Source organism: Nelumbo nucifera, chromosome 1, assembly GCF_055504915.1.
Source record: "Nelumbo nucifera cultivar China Antique chromosome 1, China Antique-T2T, whole genome shotgun sequence".
In the NCBI taxonomy this organism is placed as follows: domain Eukaryota; kingdom Viridiplantae; phylum Streptophyta; class Magnoliopsida; order Proteales; family Nelumbonaceae; genus Nelumbo; species Nelumbo nucifera.
This window is the reverse complement of record NC_142649.1, coordinates 2,500,404-2,508,264: the sequence shown is the minus strand read 5'-3', so window position 1 is coordinate 2,508,264 and position 7,861 is coordinate 2,500,404.

Genomic DNA, 7,861 nt, shown 5'->3' with positions numbered 1-7,861 from the left:
AGATTTGAAAGCAAAAGGCTAGATTCTTTGTCTCTTTTTTGTCTTAGATTGTGAAAAACTTCAAAAACGACCCACCCACTAGTGTTGTCAAAGAAAGGCAATCTTGAGCCAATTGAAACATCTTAGATCACGAAAAACTTCAAAAATACAAAAAAAAAACGAGTTGGGAACGAAGATGATTGACTAGAACTGAAAAACAACCCACCCACCAATCAAATTTTTGTATTCAAACTCGTCGACGATCGCCCTCTGTGATCTTGCCACGGCTGCCTTGTTTGAATTGGACGAATGGAGAAGACAAGGGTTTTCTCCATTTGTAGGGGTAGTTTGGGGATTATGAATTTTTTAAGGGACTGAACCATCCCAGATTTTTTGAATAAGCACTTGTTCTTAAAAAAATCTCCTTCAACATGCTTATTTGTTAAGTACATTTTTTTTTTAAATAAGCACTTACACCTGACTTATTTACCAAACAGGTATAAGTGTTTTTTTTCCACTTAATGTGTGGTCCCAACACTTCTATTAAGTACTTATAAAAATAAGTACTTCTTAGAAGTGAAACCAAACACAACTTAAATACTACAACTTGTTATTAGGTTAGTGGTTCTACAGTCAAACAAATAAATATAAACATTGAATGTAAATAACTACACAAAGTAAATGGGCAACTACATATAAATAAACAATAAAAATAAATGGAAACTACATAGTCTGCATTGGTGGTATGTGTCTAAACAACAATTAGAGAGAGAGGACCAGCCACTAAAGGTAGCAAAGAGGACCTGCTACAAAATTATAGCTAAGATGAGGACTAGCTATCCAAATTGAATCAACTTGAGATTTAAGCATTTATTTGTTACTATTGGAATCTTAAGGATAGATATAATTACAAAAGGTAAATATAGTTAAATAATAAATGAATAAAAAATATAAGCAATTGTAAATGTAAATGTAGAGAAATTAGAAATAAATGGTTAATAGTTGGAAGGTGTTAGCAAATAAAGCCCAATCAAGATAAAGCTTGCTTATTACATGTTTTAAAGTGAAAGATGCTAAAGATGTGATATGGATGAAGAGCACATTGCCACAAATGATGTTGCCAAAGAAGCAATATGGATGAAGGGGTTTATTCAATAATCATTTTCCTATAAGAAATCGAAGAGGAGAGGAATGAGAGAAGAGAAAAGAGAAAATAGAGGTTTGAAAATCAAAAGTGTAGTATGGCGACGCCAACCCTACCATTTATATTAGGGTGCCCCAACAAATAAAATAAAATGTGTACAAAGACAAAAAAATCCCCTTGTAGCTTTAAGTACAAGTATTGATAACTCTCTCCCCTCAAGTTGGCACATAAATGTCAATCATGCCCAACTTGTCAGACAAGTCATTGTGCTGCAGGTAACTTAGACCCTTTGTGAATATATCTGTAATTTGCTCTTCAAAACTAACATAAAAAGGGTGCATATTTTTCCATTCACAAGTTTTTCCTGATAAAGTGTTTATTCACTTAAATGTGTTTGGTTTTATTATGAAGAAACCCGATTGGCTACAATATTGATAGAAGCCATGTTGTCACAATACAATGACATAGGACTATTAACTACAAATCCCAATTCATACAATAAGTTTTTTATCCACACATTTTAGCAATACCATGAGACATAGCTTTGTATTTTGCTTCTGCACTAGACATAGCGACTACTCTTTGTTTCTTACTTCTTCATGTGACAAGATTTCCTTCTACAAAGGTGCAATATCTACTAGTAGATTTCTTGTCATCTATAAATCTAGCCCAATTAGCATATGTATACACTTGCACCTTTAAATTCCTTTGTTTTTGGAATAACAAATCAACCCCTGGATACTTCTTGAGACACATGAGAATCTTTTCAATAGCCTCCATGTTGGTAGCCTTAGGGGCATGCATGAATTGACTAAGGACATCCATGGTATGTACATATGCAATGTTAGGCCTAGTCATATATAAATACAAAAGTCTTCCCACAAGTCTCCAGAACTATTTTACATCATTTATTGTCTCACCATGACACCTTTTATCCCTATTGATATGCCTAAACCCATTAATATAGATACTTCTAATGTTGAAATAGTGTATGGTCAGACTGACACCACTTAAAACCAATCTACCACACAGCTAGATAGAACTTGTTAAACCAAGCCCTCGATAATTGTTTTAGGCCATACAAGGTTTTCTTCAATTTGCACATTTTCTTCAATTTGCACATTCTTCTAGATCACCGTTCAAAAAAGTCTGAGCATAATCCACTCCATACACCTATATGAACCCATTTGCCATCAACATAGTTTTATACCTTTCCATTGTGTTGCCAATTCTATGTTTCACTATAAATACTCACTTGCATCTTACTAATTCTTTTCCATCAAGAAGGTCCACCAATTCTCATGTTTTATGTAAAGTACTTATTTCGTTTTTCATTGCATATGTTCATTTAGGTACTAACAAAGCCTCTACTACATTCTTAGGGATAGAAACATTGTCAATGGAAGAAAGAAAGGCATGGACAGGAGGTAAGATGTTTTCATAGGAAACAAAATGGGAAATGAGATAATTGGTAGAACAAGACCTAACACCTTTTATTTTAGAAATATGAATGTTAAGATCATCAACATTAGAAGTACCTATATTAATGGGTTTAAGCATATCAATAGAGATAATAGTACTTGGTTGTGAAGGATTTGCCCTTAGAGATCCTAATGATATTGGTGGTATAGTTTCAAATTTCTTTATTGCTTTTGAACTTAGTTGGTTCTTTTGGCAATGGAGAAACATATGAAATAGAAGAGGATTAAGAAGAGGGGGAAGTTGAACTTTTACATGTTTCTCCTCAACCCTATTCTCCCCCTCAAGAGAAACAAGACAAAATGAGTCACTCTTAAAGGACACATCCATAGATATAATATTTCCAGGAGATAAGATCAGATCACCGGTAACCCTTTTAAGAGGAAAATAACCCAAGAAGACACACGAAATAGCATGAATGTCAAGTTTACCACGAGTGGGAGACAAATCATGAACAAAACAATGTAAACCAAATACACACATATGGACAGAGAATAAGGGAGCTTTGAGAAAAAAAGAGTTGATGTGGAGCCTTGTACTCCAACACCCTAGATGGCATATGGTTAATGAGAAAAGCAATAGATAAAACAACATCCATCCATAAATGAAACATTTATATGAAGTAATAACCCACAATCAACCTTAAGAAGATGACAATTTTTTCTTTCTATAATAACATTTTGTTGGGGTGTTCTAGAACATGAACTATGGTGAGGGATCCATGTAAGGTTGAAAACTTAGTGAGGTTAGAGTGGAAATATTGTTTGGCATTGTTAGACTAGAAGATTTGAGCTTCGGTCTAAAATTGAGTAAATATCATAAGTTGAAAATTTTGTTTCAAGTCATTGTTCATGTCAAAATTGTTAGTTGAGTAAACATTGTAGAAATCATTTTATTTCAAAAAAATAATAAAGCTGAATTTCTTTTTCATATTGTTCATTCTAATATTTAGAGCTTTGTTAATGTGAATATCCTGTATTTAATCTAAAAAGACAACAATAGGGAGACAATGAAGCTTTGATCAAACTACCTTTAGACTATAAATTCCTACTATGATACCATGTTTTCTTAGAAGAAATCGAAGAGGAGAGGAAGAAGAGAAGAGAGATAGAGAGAAAATAGAGGTTTGGGAGTCAAAAGGATAGGCTAGTGTCGCCAACCTTACTATTTATATTAGGGCACCCCAACAAATAAAATAAAATGTGTACAAAAGCAAAAAAACCCTTGCAGCTCTAAGTACAAGTACTGTTAATAAAAACTAGGACTTGTACTTATTAGTGCATCACCCATTCCACTATTGTATGATAACACTAGAGCCATTGTTAAGGAACCTAGAGCCTATTCAAAGTTTAAGCACATCGAAAGAAAGTATCACATCTAATGGGAAATAGTTGGAAGATGAGACATCCAAATACAAAATGTAGCACTAGCAGATAATGTGGCAAATCCATTGACTATGCCACTAAGAAAGTGTTTTAAGAAATGGGACTATAACTTGTACTTGATTGGACTTGAGTGCAATTGGGAACTGTTAGATAGAATATGCTCTCAACTCCAACAAAAGTACTGTAAACTAATATTTGTGATTGAATAAATTCATTTCATTATTATTTCATATATATGACATATTTCTACATAATACTCCTTAAGTTAGACATTTATAAGTTTTATGTTAGCTTAAAATGCTCTTAGTCAATTGATAAACTTAGGGAGTTTATCATGCCAAGGCTAACACTCTTGTACTTCCGAAATGGTGGAGCAATATCATGCCAAGGCTGACACTCTTGCACTACTTAAATGGTGGAGCAATCTATCTCAATTGCTTGGGTTGGACCTATGGTACAATTAATGGGTGTCTTGACAAACAATGAATAACTCCATTTCTAGTTTAACCTTGGACCTTGGAGGTAAATGAGTGAAAGTTGCATTTAATCCTTTAACTTGATAATGATACTACATTGGGTGTTAGACTGATTTGCTTTCGATATGCCAACCAATGACACTTTTAGGGTTAAATACCTGGGTATATTAGAATATATTGAAAATATACTTTAGTGATTGAAACCTAAAATTGTCGACAATAGATTTCAACATGTTTTGATTTTTGAAATAATTTTGCAAAATGTATTTATATTTATAAATAGTTCATTTTAATAGAATCTATAAATGGTTTTAACCCAATGATCCGATATAAATAGAGGGTTTTTAGTAGTTAGGGAAGAGGTCCTTCTTTATTTGTACTGTTATGATATTATTGACTAAAAGATTTTATATAAATGTCTTCTTTGGCTTTAAATATTTGTGTACATTAACTCAACCCAAATTAATAGTCTTGGACTCATAAGGTGGCTGAGACTTAAGTTTAAATTTAAAGTTTAACGGGCCAATTATTGGCTCAACACACCTAGGCAAATTTACAAGCTGGATTCGACCCATGTGTAGGTTACACTTAAGTGAAGTGCGAACCACTCTTCTATATTTAATTTGGCCGAGTTCTTGGTGGGTCTCACACAACATGGACACCTTTTCTTATTTATCCTAATCCTCAACAAGATTTATAAGTAACCTAATGTTTGTCATGATCTAAAATAGAGTTCTAGTTAGAGTCATAATTAACTTGCTTGACTAGTCAAAGTCCTAGCTAAATTAGAAACCCCAATTAGATTGGTACTTTCCTAATCATATTAGGAGAGAGTTTAGGCAATAATTTTTGGACTCTAATGCTTATATAAACCCTTGGGTAGACCAGATCATGCATCTTTTTACAAACTATTCTTTTGAGAGTTTGTGAGAAAATAATTCATTACTATGGAGAGAGAAAACTTAGAAACACCATTAGGGTTTTCTCTCCCAATCTTGAACAACATTCAGACTTGTTCTTGGAGAAGATCAAGGAATCAATTGACCATATCTCAAAGTTATTTCAACGGCAAAATGTTGATGGGTCTATGGGTGCAAGTTGGGTTGGCCCAAGTTAACAGTTGACATTATTTTGGGCTCGGGCTTCGGGTTGGGCCCATTGGAATTTTGACAAAATCCCAACCCTAACCCACAAAAGTTGCACCCCTAGCGGGTCATCAAAGATCAAGGAACAATCTTGGAGGTGTGACACATCTTCATCACCAACATTATACTATTGAGACTACGATAAGGTGATCTGACATGAACTACCAATTGGATGATCTACACTTGTGGACTATCAAAATTTCACATATAAGAATTTAAATTGTAAATTGTCTTCTTTAGTTTGAGAAACCTTGATGGAAATTTGGTCCTCCAAATAACATCACGACACGTGGCATCCAAGAAGACACCTTAGCGCTGAGTAAGCAAATCACCTCGGCAAGTTGGATTGTAGCATCTCGCATAGGTCGACTTGGAATTCCTTGGCGTGGCCGGGTTAATAGGGCCCTGAACTAGGAGCGACCTACTCCCGAATTGGCCGAGCTACGAGAAGTACCATAGGCAACCTACAAGGCATGCTCGCTGACTTGTCGCATAGATTTGTTGCCAATCTGAGATCTCTGGAGCATTGAGGAGTCGACCGTTAGGCCGGCCTATCCGCACCGCACACACCTAAATTAATCAGATGGACCTCAACCCCCGAACATATTACGTAACCGACATCATTATTTCCCTGGTTGAATGGAAATGGCTCCACCATAACATAAGACCTATTGTAAGAGATCATTGAATACTCACGCCTATATAAAGGGCTCATTTCTACGTAAAGAGGTACGCGTGATTAAGCTCTCACACTTTCTAAATCTTCAAGAACCCTTAAAAACATCTCGCTGACTTAAGCGTCGGAGCGCCCACCCCAGGTACAAATAAACTAGGCACTCTCTCTCTCTCTTGTAGTAACAGAACAGCTCGGCCTTTGGCAAGGCAAGTATCCGGTTCAGCGTTTGAATCATTAGACACGTGGGAGCCACTAGATCGCGCTACATCAAAAATCTTGGAGGTTGATGAAACAATCTTGGGTGAATTTCAGTTTGAAAACCCTAAACCGATTTACTAAATTTGAATTTAGCACATCACAAAAGTTTCGAACTGGAATTCTCCCTCTTGGAACCATTGGATGGTGGCCTTTCTTCACCTAAATCTTGCAAAACATATCGATTTTATTTGGTATATAGTAAAATTTGAGTTAAACTGATAAAATATCTTAGTATAATGGGGGGGGGGGGGTTTAAAGAAAGGAAGCAATTATGCTAGTTGTCAAGAGTATTTAAGTATTGTATGCAGGGAGATGACACCAAATGGTGGAGAAGGTGAACTTATCAAGGACTATGGGCTATGACTAGTCTTGCCCAAGCAGATATACTTTGTTCCTAGACAACTAGTAACAAATGGATGGAAATGATGTCATGGAGCTAATGGGTGGGCAAGTCACACCTCTTCATGGTTCAAGGATGCAGTGGAAGACTAGGTCTGGAGCTAATGGATGGAAATGATGTCATGGCCTTCATACATTGTTGGGAACTAAGTTATAAAAGGTTTGTGCCATCTTCTATTGTTACTTGTACATAGAGGTGTCAATTGAACTGGATTTGGTCCAACCCGATCCAATCCGATGTGAGTTGATTTACAAATGGATCGGAGCCTATTCAATCCAAATCTAATACAAATTAAATCCAATCCAATCTATTAAAATATAAATTAATTGGATTGGATCCAATCAAAACCGAATGAAATATCAAAAATTATATATAAAAAAACAAAACATATAAAAATTACAAAACTATATTAAAATGAAGAAATTTGAAAATTACAAAAATATACCATTTTGGCATTGAAAAAGCACTTCTGTAAAAGTGCTTTCATAAAAATATTTTGATAAAAATGCTTTTGTAAAAGTACATTAATGAAAGTACTTTCATAAAAGTACTTTTATAAATGTACTTTCATAGAAGTGCTTTTATAAAAGTACTTAAGTACTTCCGTAGAAGTGCTTTTGTAAAAATGCTTCCATAAAAGTTTTTTTATATAAATGCTTTTATAAAAATACTTTTATATAAATGTTTTTGTAAAAGTACTTTCATAAAAGTGCTTTTGTAAAAGTGTTTTCATATAAAAATACTTTTGTAATAGTGCTTTCATAAAAACATTTTTGTGAAAGTGCTTTCATAAAAATATTTTTTTAAAAGTGCTTTTGCAAAAGTACTTTTCATAAAATTACTTTTATAAGAATGTTTTCGTAAAAGTACTTTCATGAAAGTGATTTTATACCGACTTCAATTTTGATCAGTTTCAAAT